General features: G+C 46.7%; 1 long non-coding RNA gene across 1 annotated transcript in view; it reads left to right on the top strand.

Moving 5' to 3' along the window:
• LOC111975170 (uncharacterized) overlaps nt 1-13,995 on the top strand; it is a 21,722-nt gene that overhangs the window by 4,746 nt on the left and 2,981 nt on the right. The window lies entirely within an intron of this gene.

Here is a 13,995-nt window from a genome sequence, read left to right as displayed (position 1 = left end):
ACTGATTAACTGATCATCAGCAATAGCTAGTAGCAAACCCTACGTGTAGTTTCCTTACAAAGCTGGTTAGTAGGATCATACACATTGAAGATCAGAGTATCAACGCATCATATTACATGTCAATGAGTATGGCATGTTAAGGAGGGGTGGTTCTGCCCTCTCCTTTCCTGGGATTGTGGCAAGAATAGGTCACTGGCTAACTCAGGGGGGTGGCCAAGCAACAGCTGTAGAGCAATGTGAATCAGGCCATGACATATTCAGGATCTGTAAAGGACGGAGACGAATCATGATTTAATCATTACCTGAAGGTCTTCAACAAAAGTTAGGTTAGCCTAGGAAACTCACTAACTCTGTCGCCCCTCAGCAATCTGTCAGTCAGGCAAGTCGACAGAGATAGACAGCAAAGCATAGGCGTATTTACATTTCTTAGTAAGCAGGCTGATAACTGTCTGTATCTTCTCTTTGTTTCACTCTCCATCCTTCCACCCAAGCAAGAAGATTACTGCCAAAACAGAGATTCAAACACATTGGACAAAGGATGTTGAAAGGTGTACGTTAGAAATGTGGTGTTGAGGGGAGCAAGGGCATAGGCAAAATGTACGGTATATCTCAAATACAAATACACAAAAATAGAAGGATCTGATGAATCAAGAAATCTTTAATTCCATATTTGGGGGTACAAGAATTGCCTAGCTTACTGTTTTACCACACCACACACAAACAATCAATGTTTTGTGTATTCATGTACCATGCTCTCCACACACACACACACACAACAACCACACACACAACACCACACAACACACACACGCAATTCCCACACACACACACACGAACACAAACACAACACACACACACACACCCACACACACACAGCTAAGCATGACCAAAGTTGACATATGATGACAATCTTTTCTATAAGTTATGTGATCCTAATCATTCAATTTCTTCCCCCCTCTCTCTATCTCACTCAGATAACACATAACTGAAGCAAAGCATGTTTACCCTGTATCTTTGACATTTATTTCCAGTACTGTCTCTATGCACTTCACAGGATAGGACACATTCCTTACAGACTGCACTCAAACACAGACACAAACACACTCACTCCATCAATTTGCAACACAACACAGTGCGGATTTAGGTATTGGCGACATGGGCAGTCACCCAGGGCGGCATCTTGCCGGGGGTGGCATGGGCACCCGACATATCAAAAAAGACAGAATTGGTGACATTTGCAGATCGGTTTTCTATCGCTCACCGTGTGGACCAGAGTGGGCGCCCTGATCTAGTTTGTGAGCTAGGCAGGCTACTGCATGGGGAAGGTCTCCCCTAAAGTACGAGATGGTGGGGGGGCGGGTAGTGACCTCAGTCTCCCCACTGAGCCCGAGGTGGGGAGCGGGGAATCTTCAAATAGAGCGCCTCTTACTTTGTATAGTACTAATGCAATTAGTGAATCAGTCTACACGCTACGGAAACGCTACCAAATAAAACCACAATTATTCATAATACTGTGGAACCTATATAGCTTCACAGACACTATTGTTGCCATGTCTTTTCTGGTTGTGGCGAAATCTCTAAGAATAATATAAATCCACGGTGCCACACCACCAAGGTGAATGGCTTTAGTCTGGACTCTTGTTGACAGTGTTGGGGAATCGGTAACCTGCTATTGATGCTCAGGTGTCAAATCAACACAAATTTTTTCTATTTGTCTTTTTTTACTGGTTTCTGATATTTATGAAGGTCTTATTTTGTGTATATATTATATATAGTTTAAAGGTTATGATTATTTTATTTGTGTTGTTCAATGTCTGAATAAAAAAATGATCAGTTTGTGCAGATGTTTTTTTTTTTTTTTTTTTGGTGCTGAAGGGGGGAGTGATTCGCCCAGGGAGGCCTTCAGCTAGAACCCGCCACGGTGCTCACACATATATGCACATACATTTAATACGACTCTACACACCCGCACACCCACTCACAATGTATCCTGTTGCCTAGTTCACCTTACCCCTATACTATCTACCTCCATCACTCCAGTTAGTATCCTCCACATGTAAAATATGGTATTGGAAACTTTTTTATATTTCCTGATATAGTATGCTTAGGCCGGACAAAGTTTAATTACTGTTTTAAACGGGAATCCGTGCCTTACTTTTCTCCACACACCGGGGAAAAAAATTGGATGTGTTCTTTTTGGTGCAATATATGCGGCTCTTTGTTTATAATGCACTGTCCGCTCTCCCTTGAGGCTTTCCAAGGTTGATGCTCAAGAGACCAAACAGCCTCAGACCACACGCTCAGAATCATGGTTCAGCCCTCGGATTGGACAGTGAAAACACACGCTCGCATGGGGGGTATAGGGCATATATAAGATTAGGCAACCGTACCACCTGACATTGAACGATAAACAGCTTATAACGTCGCGTGACTCCCTGCGTTACGCATCTAACTTAGATGAACCATGATACCAACGCCTTACAAACGTCTGCGTGACGCCTGCATTGCGTGGTAATGGAAGTCATTAACTGTGCTAGTTTATATTTTATTAATTCAATCGCAACGCATAAAATGTTATAAAGTACAATTTTTCACATGCAAGCAGACATTCCGACGTAGCCGCCTTGAACTATAGTGTTAGCCTACGGCTTGTGTATTTCCTGTTATGCTAATGGCCTAGAAAAGATTATGTTCAATCTATAGATCATCTGGCTTTCCCTCAACACCTCATGGAATGTTGTATCTTGTTGCTCTGTATACAGATCTAATGTTTGTTAGCCTAATCACACGACTGGTTTTACCAGTTCCACATCAGACAACATAAGAAGTGCGCATGGTCTTCAAGTTCATACGTTGCTATTCGCGAATCCTTGGATGTCCCTTCCTTCGAATAGAGCGTTCATAGACTTTCCTGTAGGGGTCGTCTATTGCGGTTCCTTGGGGATGTCACACCTCTATCAAGTACACATGTAAATTGTTTAAGTTTAGTGTTTAGGAAGCGACATCCATGAAATCCGGAATTGCAGTGACCGTTCATAGAATGAGAAGACTGGCACGGTATGTTGAGAGCTCGCAGCGACACAGACATTCATTTTGTTTTTTTTTGTTTTTACAAACGCGAGAAGCGATTTTTCGAGTGTCTGCCGCCAGATATGTTTCCTTTTTTCGAGATGATGAAAATAATTACCAAGATGTCTCTTGATCCAAGTGAATAGTAAGTAGCTATATTTAAGTTGTGATTTCGTTAGGAAATATTTAGGAGATCTGTGTCAAGGCAAATGTGGTTTATTGAAAAAAAATTTGGTTGATAACGTATTGTGAATGCACGTAGGCAATTATAGATTTACTGGTCGATTAGCGGAGTAGGCTAAGTGTAACAATATAACGTAATTTGATGTGCTAATAATTATTTATTTTAATGGATTATTCAATTGTAAATGAAATAGACTACTTTTCACTGAAGGGGAAACGAGGAACAACATGCACTTTCGATCAAAGACTAAAATCATGCGCTGACAAAATCCACAACGGTTCTATAATATAGTGTGGATACAAGTAGTAGCCCTATTCTCAACACATGTAACTGTATGTGCTTGCTTAGTATTATTTATCTAAATGATCAATTTAAATTGTAATGTGGATGGTTATGCTATTTTCATTCAGATTACGTCATTGTACAGGTCAGATACAGGAGTAGTTTAAGTCTACAATAATAATGTAATTGAATGTGCCATAATGTAATCATTTATTTTATTTGATGAATACAATTGTAAATGGGGATGGTAGCGCTAACTCTAATTCAGTGAATACTGAATATTTCTGCTATCCTCTGGGAGTATGTTTATGAGACGGCTTTTCAATGCTGTTGAACGGTATGCAATGTTGGAACTAGATTTCTTAATCTCTTTTTGTTTAGTCCGCATAGAGTATGAGCCAAGAGCAACCAATCAGCCTCACTGGCAAGGTGCTCAACCCACTAGCTCAAACCCACTAGCAAGCACATACAGTTACTGTTCTCCTCCACAGTACCACATCCTCTTCTCCTGTTCACTATTGCCACACACTAAAAATGACTGTATATATACCCGTGCCATCTCAGTGTTAACATGATCCCATCCAAGGCGTCACAGCTGGAAACCTAAAATGTGACCCGAGAGGCGGTGTATGAGGATGGCAAGCACAGGAAGCTGGCTGGAAAGCCAGAGAGGCAGCCCCAAAAATTTTTTATTGGGGAGGGCACCCGGGGGGTGTGGCAAGTCAGGTAGGAGACCTGCGCCAACTTCCACGACTGCTTACCGTGGAGAGCGAAGAGTCACGGGCAGACATCCGTGTTATGCGGAAGAGCGCACGGTGTCTCCTGTACGTGTGCATAGTTCCGGTGCGGTTACATCCAGCTCCTCGTATCGGCCGGGCTCAGTGGGCATCGAGTCCAGGTGCCATGAAGCCGGCTCAACGCAATTGGTCTCTAGTGCGTCTCCTTGGGCCGGTGTACATGGCACCAGCCTTACGCATGGTGCTTCCCGTCGCCAGCACTAGCCCCAGGTGCGGTTCACCTCGCCGGCACTGGCGGCTAAGGGAGTATTCAACCAGGTAAGGTTGGGCCAGCTCGGTGCTCAAGAGCTCCAGTACGCCTTACGGTCCAGTCATATCCGTGTCCACTCCTGCGCACGCAGCCCCAGTACCACCAGTTGCCAACACCACACACAGCTTTCCTGTGCGTCTCCAGAGCCCTGTTTCCTCCTCCACGCACTCGGCCCTGTGGATTGCGTGTCTCCAGCCCTGGGTACCAGCAGTTCCGGCAACCACGCACCAAGCTTCCTGTGCGTCTGCCAGAGCCTGTACGCCCTGTTGCTGCTCCCCGCACTAGCCTCTGAGGTGCGTGTCCCTTAGCCGGTCCAACCAGTTCGCGGCACCTACGCACCAGGCCTACTGTGCGCCTCAGCAGGCTCAGAGTCGCCGGCCTGCGCTGCCCATCTGCCCAGGCCGCCCTGCTGCCGGTCTTCCCAGCGCCGTTTTGAGCTGCCCGTCTGCCCACGCCATCTGAGCCGCCCGTCGCATGGCCAACTAGCGCCACTCTGCCAGCCGCCGTCTGGCCGCCCGCCTAGCCCGTCTGCCAGGCGCCATCTGAGCCGCCCGTCTGTCCAGCGCATCTGACGCGCCCGTCTGTCAGCCGCTTGACAGCGCCCGTCACTCAGGAGTCCACAGAGGCCGCCCACCATCAGGACGCCGAACCCAGTCAGGAGCCGCCGAGAGCCGTCCGCCAGTCAGAGCCGCGCAGAGCCGCACAGCCAGCAGGAGCCGCCCGCCAGTTCAGGGCCGCCAGAGCCGTCCGCCGAGTCGGACCGCCAGAGCCGCCTGCAGTCAGGAGCCGCCGCCAGTCAGGAGCTGCCCTCCAGTCATGAGCTGCCCCTCCAGTCATTGAGCTGCCTCCTCATCATGAGCTGCCATTTCAGTCCGAGCTGCCATTCAGTCCGGAGCTGCCATTCAGTCCGGAGCTGCATTCAGTCATGAGCTAGCCCCTCAGTCATGGCTACCCGTCAGTCAGAGCTACCCTCAGTCATGAGCGCCCCTCAGTCCTGAGCTGCCCCTCAGTTCCTGAGCCTGCCTCAGTCTGGCAGCTCTTCTTCATCCAGAGGCGTCTTTCAGTCCAAGAAGTTGTCCCTCAGTCCTTGTGGGCCGCATTTTAGTGGGTTCCCAGGCCAGAGTCGCGGCGAGGTCGCCGATCAAAAGTGAGAACACTCAAAAGCGGACCAAAGACTATAATGTAGTGGGGTCCACGTCCTGCGGCCCAGCGGACAGATGCCCACCCGACCGCCTCGCCCTTTTAGGTTCAGGTGTGCGGCGCGAGTCCGCACCTTGGGGGGGGGGTACTGTCACGTTCTGAACCATAGTTATTTTGTGTGTTTTCTTTGTTTTAGTTGCTTGGTCAGGACGTGTGTGTCATAGTTTTCTCCTGTTTCTATGTTTGGGCCTGTATGTTCTCAAATCAGAGGCAGGGTGTTAGTCATTGTCTCTGATTGGGAACCAATTTAGGTAGCCTGTTTTGTGTTGGGTTTTTGTGGGTGGTTGTCTTCTGTCTTTTGTGTCTATGCACCAGATAAGGACTGTTTTCGGTTTTGCCAACATTTGTTATTTGTTATTTTGTCTTTTGTAGTTGTTCACGGTTTTTGCGTTATTAAACATGATGAACACTAAACTACGCTGCGTCTTGGTCCGATCCCTGCTACAAATCTGCCTTACATGACACAGAAGTGTTCTACCTGGAACCAAAAAGGGTTATTCTATGGGGACAGTTGGAAGAATCCTGTTAGTTTGTAGATAGCACCTTTTATCTGAGAGTAGGCCTATATTGCAGTCGTGGTTCCGTGGATATCTTGTGGAAAAATAAAATGAATTGGTTGTGATGAGTTTAATCATGAAATACTATGAAACATCCCCACTTTTAGCACACATTTGCAAGCAGGCAAGTAACCTGTGTGCTGACGCATGTGTGATCACGCAACGTTGACAGGACTAACAGGAAAATACATGCTTGGGACTCCTGAGTGGCGCAGCGGTCTAAGGCACTGCATCTCAGTGCTAAAGGCATCACTACAGACCCTTGTTGTTTCCAGGCTGTATCACAACCGGCCGTGATTGGGAGTCCACAGGGCAGCGCACGATTGGCCCAGCGTCGTCCAGGTTAGGGTTTTGGCCGGGGTAGGTCATCATTGTAATAAGAATTGTTCTTAACGTGACTTGCCTAGGTAAATAAAGGTTCAATAAAAAATATATTAAAAACAAGCAAACAAATATGACGTACAGTGGGGCAAAAAAGTATTTAGTCAGCCACAATTGTGCAAAGTTCTCCCACTTAAAAAGATGAGAGAGGCTGTAATTTTTTCATCATAGGTTACACTTCAACTATGACAGACAAAAATGAGAAATAAAAATCAGAAAATCACATTGTAGGAATTTGTAATGAATTATTTGCAAATTAGGGTGGGAAATAAGTATTGGTCAATAACAAAGTTTATCTCAATACTTTGTTATATACCTTTGCTGGCAATGACAGAGGTCAAACGTTTTCTCTGCTTGTGTAAGTAGTTTCACAACGGTTTTCACACCACTGTGTGCTTGGTATTTTGGCCCATTCCCCTTGCAGTATCTCCTCGTAGAGCAGTGATGTTTTTAGGGCTAATTGCTGGGCAACACGGATTTTCAACTCCTCCAAAGATTTTCTATGGGGTGAGTACTGAGCTTTCTTACGAAGCCAACTTCCTTCGTGCCCGGGCTTGTGTGTTTGGATCATCGTCATGCTGAAAACCCAGCCACGTTTCATCTTTCACAGTTGCCCTTGCTGATCGGCTTAGGCTGTTACTTTGGTCCCAAGCTCTCTGCAGGTCAGTTCACTAGTCCCCCCGTGTGGTTCTGGGATTTTGCTCACCGTTCTTTGTGATCCCCCAGATCGAGGGAGATTCAATCAATGGGGTCTTGTATGTCTTCATTTCCTAATCAATTGCGTCCCACAGTTGATTTTCGTTCAAACCAAGCTGACTTGTACCTATTGCAGATTCAGTCTGTCCCAGCCTGGTGTTCACGGTCTACAATTTTGTTTTCTGGTGTCCTTTGACAAGCTCTGTTGGTCTTGGCCTTAAGTGAGAGTTTGGATGCGTTGTGACTGTTTGAGTCTGTGGGACAGGTTGTCTCTTTATACTGATACAAGTGTCAAACAGGTGCCATTAATACAGGATAACGAGTGCGAGGACAGAGGAGCCTCTTAAAAAAGAAGACGTTACAGGTGCTGTGGAAGCCAAGAAATCTTGCTGTTTGTAGGTGAGCAAAGGGTATATAACAAAGTATTGAGATAAACTTTTGTTATTGACCAAATACTTATTTTCCACCATAATTTGCAAATAAAATCATTAAAAATCCTACAATGTGATTTTCTGGATTTTTATTTCTCATTTTGTCTGTCATAGTTGAAGTGTACCTATGATGAAAATTACAGGCCTCTCTCATCTTTTTAAGTGGGAGAACTTGCACAATTGGTGGCTGACTAAATACTTTTTTGCCCCACTGTACGTCATMTTTTGTTTGCTTGTTTTTTAATATATTTTTTTATTGAACCTTTATTTAACTAGGCAAGTCAGTTAAGAACAAATTCTTATTTACAATGATGACCTACCCCGGCCAAACCCTAACCTGRACGACGCTGGGCCAATCGTGCGCTGCCCTGTGGGACTCCCAATCACGKCCGGTTGTGATACAGCCTGGAAACAAACCAGGGTCTGTAGTGATGCCTTTAGCACTGAGATGCAGTGCCTTAGACCGCTGCGCCACTCAGGAGTCCCAAGCATGTATTTTCTGTTAGTCCTRTCAACGTTGCGTGATCACACATGCCTCAGCACACAGGTTACTTTGCCTGCTTGCAAATGTGTGCTAAAAGTGGGGATGTTTCATAGTATTTCTGATTAACTCATCACAACCAATTCATTTTATTTTTCACAGATATCCACGGAACCACGACTGCAATATAGGCCTACTCTCAGATAAAAAGGTGGTATCTACAAACTAACAGGATTCTTCCGCTGTCCCCATAGGATAACCTTTTTTGGTTCCAGGTAGAACCACTTCTGTGTCTATGTAACGGCAGATTTCCTCCTCTTCGTCTGAAGAGGTGTAGCAGGGATCGGACCAAGACGCAGCGTAGTTAGTGTTCATCATGTTTAATAACGACAAAACCGTGAACACTACAAAAGACAAAATAACAAATAACAAATGTGGCAAAACCGAAACAGTCCTATCTGGTGCATAGACACAAAGACAGAAGACAACCACCCACAAAAACCCAACACAAAACAGGCTACCTAAATATGGTTCCCAATCAGAGACAATGACCTAACACACTGCCTGCTGGATTTGAGAACATACAGGCCCAAACATAGAACAGGAAAACTATGACACACACGTCCTGACCAAGCAACTAAACAAAGAAAACAACAAAATAACTATGGTTCAGAACGTGACAGTACCCCCCCCCAAGGTGCCGGACTCGGCCGCAAACCTGAAACCTAAAGGGCGAGCGCGGGTCTGGGTGGGCATCTGTCCGCTGTGGCCGCAGGACGTGGACCCCACTCACATTATAGTCTTTGGTCCGCTTTTGAGTGTTCTCCTTTGATCGGCGACCTCGCGCGACTCTGGCCTGGGAACCCTACTAAAATGCGGCCCACAAGGACTGAGGGACAACTTCTTGGGACTGAAAAGACGCCTCTGATGAAGAAGAGCTGCCAGACTGAGGCAGGCGCTCAGGGACTGAGGGGCAGCTCAGGACTGAGGGGCAGCTCATGACTGAGGGGTAGCTCATGACTGACGGGTAGCATGACTGAGGGCTAGCTCATGACTGAATGGCAGCTCCGGACTGAATGGCAGCTCCGGACTGAATGGCAGCTCCGGACTGAATGGGCAGCTCATGATGGGGGCAGCTCAATGACTGGAGGGGCAGCTCATACTGGAGGGCAGCTCCTGACTGGCGGCGGCTCCTGACTGGCAGGCGGCTCTGGCGGTCCGACTCGGCGACGGCTCTGGCGGCTCCTGAACTGGCGGCGGCTCCTGCCTGGCTGGCGGCTCTGCGCGGCTCCTGACTGGCGGACGCTCTCGGCGAGCTCCTGACTGGCGTCGGCTTCCTGCTGTGGGCGGCCTCTGTGGCTCCTGATTGACGGGCGCTCAAGCGGCTCAGGACAGACGGGCGCTCAGATGGCGCTGGACAGACGGGCGTCAGATGGCGCCTGGCAGACGGCGGGCTCAATGGCGTGGGCAGACGGGCGGCTCAGATGGCGCTGGGCAGCACGGGCGGCTCAGATGGCTGGGCAGACGGGCAGCTCAAAACGGCGCTGGGAAGACGGGCACGCAGGCGCGCCTGGGCAGATGGCAGCGCAGGCGGCAGACTCTGACCTGCTGAGGCGCACAGTAGGCCTGGTGCGTGGTGCCGGAACTGGTGGTACCGGCTAAGGACACGCACCTCAAGGCTAGTGCGGGGGAGCAGCAACGGGCGTACAGGCCTCTGGGAGACGCACAGAAGGCTTGGTGCGTGGTGCCGGAACTGCTGGTACCGGGCTGGAGACACGCATCCACAGGGCCGAGTGCGTGGAGGAGGAACAGGGCTCTGGAGACGCACAGGAAGCCTGGTGTGTGGTGTTGGCACTGGTGGTACTGGGCTGGTGCGAGGAGGTGGCACCGGATATACTGGACCGTGAAGGCGTACTGGAGCTCTTGAGCACCGAGCCTGCCCAACCTTACCTGGTTGAATACTCCCCTTAGCCCGGCCAGTGCGGCGAGGTGGAACCCGCACTGGGCTGTGCTGGCGAACGGGAGACACCATGCGTAAGGCTGGTGCCATGTACACCGGCCCAAGGAGACGCACTAGAGACCAGATGCGTTGAGCCGGCTTCATGGCACCTGGCTCGATGCCCACTGTAGCCCGGCCGATACGAGGAGCTGGGATGTACCGCACCGGACTATGCACACGTACAGGAGACACCGTGCGCTCTTCCGCATAACACGGTGTCTGCCCGTACTCTCGCTCTCCACGGTAAGCACGGGAAGTTGGCGCAGGTCTCCTACCTGACTTCGCCACACCCCCCGTGTGCCTCCCCCCAATAMATTTTTGGGGCTGCCTCTCTGGCTTCCAGCCACGCTTCCGTGCTGCCTCCTCATACCACCGCCTCTCGGCTCACATTTTAGGTTTCCAGCTGACGCCTTGGATGGATCATGTTACACTGAGATGGCACAGGGGTATATATACAGTCATTTTTAGTGTGGTGGCAAAGTAGGTGAACAGGAGAAGAGGATGTGGTTACTTGTGGAGGGAGAACAGTAACTGTATGTGCTTGCTAGTGGGTTGAGCTAGTGGGTTGAGCACCTGCAGTGAGGCTGATTGGTTGCTCTGGCTCATTACATCTTGACTAAAAGAAAGAGATTTAGAAATTAGTTCAACATTGCCATACTTCAACAGCTGAAAAGCCGTCATTAACATACTCCCAGAGATAGCAAAATATTCAGTATTCACTGAATTAAGTAGCCTACCAATCCCCATTTACAATTGTATTCATCAATTAAATAAATGATACTATAGCACATTCAATTACATTATTATTGTAGACTATAGACTACTCCTGTATCTACCTTGTACAATGACGTAATCATTGAATGAAATAGCATACCCATCCACATTTACAATTTAATTAATCAATTAGATAAATAATACTAGCAAGCACATACAGTTACATTGTTGTAGAATAGGCTACTACTGTATCCACACTATATTATTATACCGTTGTGATTTTGTCAGGCATGATTTTAGGTCTTTGATCGAAGTTGCATGTTGTTCCTCGTTTCCCTTCAGTGAAAAGTAGTTATTTMATTTACAATTGAATTAATCCATTAAATAAATAATACTAGCACATCAAATTACGTTATTGTACACTAGCCTACTCCGCTATCGACACAGTAAATTATATTGCCTACGTGCATTCGACAATACGTTATCAACCAAATTTTTTTTTCAAATAAACCACATTTGCCTTGACACAGTACTCCTAAATATTTCCTAACGATATCACAACTTAAATATAGCCTACTTACTATTCAATTGGATCAAGGACATCTTGGTAATTATTTTCATCATCTCGAAAAAGGAAACTATCTGGGGCAGACACTCGAAAATCGCTTCTGCCGCTTGTAAAAAACAAAAAAACWAATGAATGTCTGTGTCGCTGCCGAGCTCTCAAATACCGTGCCAGTCTCTCATTCTATGAACGGTCACTGCAATCCGGATTCATTGGGATGTCCTTACCCTAAACACTAAACTTAAACAATTTACATGTGTACTTGATAGAGGTGTGGACATCCCAAGGAACCTGAATAGCACGGACCCTCAAGGAAAGTCTATGAACTGCTCTATTCGAAGGAAGGGACATCCCAAGGATYCCGAATAGCAACTATGAACTCTGAAGACCATGGACACTCTTATTGGTTGTCTGATGTGGAACTGGTAACAACACAGTCTGTGATTGGCTAACAACATTTAGATCTGTATACAGAGAGACAAGATAACATACCATTCCATGAGGTGTTGAGGGAAAGCAGATGATCTATAGATTGAACATAATCTTTTCTAGGCCATTAGCATAACAGGAAATACACAAGCCGTAGGCTACACTATAGTTCAAGGCGGCTACGTCGGAATGTCTGCTTGCATGGGAAAAATTGTACATTTATAACATTTATGGTTGCGATTGAATTAATATAAATATAAACTAGGCACATTATGACTTCCATTAACACGCAATGCAGGCGTCACGCAGACGTTTGTAAGGCGTTGGTATCATGTCATCTAAGTTAGATGCGTAACGCAGGAGTCACGCAGACGTTAGTAAGGTGTTGGTATCGTCATGTCAGGTGGTACGGTTGCCTAGGCTTATATATGTCCCTTATCACCCCCCATGCGAGCGTGTGTGTTTCACTGTCCAATCCGAGGCTGGAACATGATCTGAGCGTGTGGTCTGAGGCTGTTTGGTCTCTTGGGCATCAACTTGGGAAAGCCTCAAGGGAGAGCGGACAGTGCATTATAAACAAAGAGCCGCATATATTGRCCAAAAAATAACACATCCAATTTTTTTYCCGGTGTGTGGAGAAAAGTAAGGCRSGGCATCCGTTAAACAGTAATTAAACTTTGTCCGGCCTAAGCATACTATATACAGGAAATATTWAAAAAGTTCCAATACCATATTTACATGTGGAGGGATACTGGAGTGATGGAGGTAGATATGTATAGGGGTAAGGTGACTAGGCAACAGGATACATGTGAGTGGGTGTGCGGGTGTGTAGAGTCAGTATAAATGTATGTGCATATTATGTGTGAGCAGTGGCGGTTCTAGCTTGAATGGCTCCCTGGGCGAATCCACTCCCCCCTTCAGCACCAAAAAAAAAAAAAAAACATTCTGCACAAACTGTCATTTTTATTCAGACATTTGGAACAACACAAATAAATAATCATAACCTTTAAAACTATATAAATATATACAAAAATAAGACTCATAAATATCAGAAACCAGTAACAAAGACAAATAGAAACAAATWTGTGTTGATTTGACACCTGAGCATCAATACATTACCCATCCCCCAACACTGTCAACCAAGAGTCAAGACTAAACCAATTCACCTTGGTGGTGTGCAACCTGGATTTATATTATTCTTAACGATTTCGCACAAACCAGAAAACAATGCAACAATATGTCTGTGAAACTATATATTCACAGTATTATGAATGAATTGTGGTTTATTTGGTAGCGTTTCGTAGTGTGACTGATTTCACTAATTGCATTAGTACWATACAAAGTAAGAGGCGCTCTATTTGATAGATTCCCCCGCTCCCCCTACCTCKGGCTTCCAGTGGGGAGACTTGAGGTCAACCTACCCCCGCCCCCTCCCCATCTCGTACTTCTGAGTGGGAGACCTTCCCAKGCAGTAGCCTGCCTAGCTCACAAACTAGAATCAGGGCGCCCACTCTGGTCCCACACGGTGAGCGATAGAAAACCGATCGTGCAAATGTCACCATTCTGCTTTTTTTGTGCGGGTGCCCCATGCCACCCCCGGCAAGATGCCGCCCTGGGTGACTGCCCATGTCGCCAATACCTAAATCCGCACTGTGTGTGTTTGCAAATGATGGAGTGAGTGTTTGTGTATGTGTTTGAGTGACAGTCTGTGTGAGTGTCTATGGCCCTGTGAGTGCATAGAGACAGTACAAGTACTGAAATAAATGTCAAAGATACAGGGTAAACATGCTTTGTTCAGTATATGTGTGTATCTGAGTGAGATAGAGAGAGGGGGAGAGAAATTATGATTAGGATCACAATAACTTATAGAAAAGATTGTCATCATGTCAACTTTGTCATGCTAGCTGTGTGTGTGTGTGTGTGTGTGTGTGTGTGTGTGTGTGTGTGTGTGTGTGTGTGT

Source organism: Salvelinus sp. IW2-2015, linkage group LG15, assembly GCF_002910315.2.
Source record: "Salvelinus sp. IW2-2015 linkage group LG15, ASM291031v2, whole genome shotgun sequence".
Lineage (NCBI taxonomy): Eukaryota > Metazoa > Chordata > Actinopteri > Salmoniformes > Salmonidae > Salvelinus > Salvelinus sp. IW2-2015.
Note: the sequence above shows the minus strand (reverse complement) of the source record. Positions and strands in the feature narration are given on the sequence as shown.